Source organism: Alligator sinensis, unplaced genomic scaffold (assembly GCF_000455745.1).
Source record: "Alligator sinensis unplaced genomic scaffold, ASM45574v1 scaffold768_3, whole genome shotgun sequence".
In the NCBI taxonomy this organism is placed as follows: Eukaryota; Metazoa; Chordata; order Crocodylia; family Alligatoridae; genus Alligator; species Alligator sinensis.
In genome coordinates, this window is record NW_005842135.1 from 1416756 (window position 1) to 1417313 (window position 558).

At 56.3% G+C, this 558-nt stretch overlaps 1 protein-coding gene across 1 annotated transcript in view; it reads left to right on the forward strand.

Annotated features, from left to right (window-relative positions):
* The window catches only part of CCDC177 (coiled-coil domain containing 177), a 56759-nt gene that overhangs the window by 54250 nt on the left and 1951 nt on the right, over window positions 1–558 (forward strand). The gene's annotated exons all lie outside the window — the stretch shown is intronic.

A 558-nucleotide genomic window follows, 5' to 3' on the forward strand; every position in this document is an offset into this window, starting at 1 on the left:
CGCCGCGCTGCGGCGAGCACACACACAGCACAGCTCGTGCACTGGGAACACCAGAGGGTGTTTGCCTGTTCCTACCCCTCTTTCTCCCAACACACACACAAACACACACAGTCCTCCCTCTTTACACACACACACACACACACACACACACACACACAGAGTCCCTCTTTACACACACACACACACACTTTGCAGCCCAGCCCGGAGCGCCTGACAGCCCCTTTGCCGCGCACACAGATACACGTGTTGTTCCCGGGATCTCTCTCTCGCTCTCTCTCTCTCTCTCACACACACACACACACACACACACACACCTTCCCCACCCCCACACGTGTTATTCCCGGGATCTCTCACGCACATTATTCCCCAGGATCACACACACACTCCTCACTGCCCCCATACACAGACGTGTTACACGCGCATACCCCACAGTTCTGCACTGAGAAAACCAAGGGGGTGTTTGCCTGTTGCTACCCCCCTCCTAATACACACACGTGTTACTCGCGGGATCTCTCTGTCACACACACACACACACACACTATTCCCCAGGACCCCCCC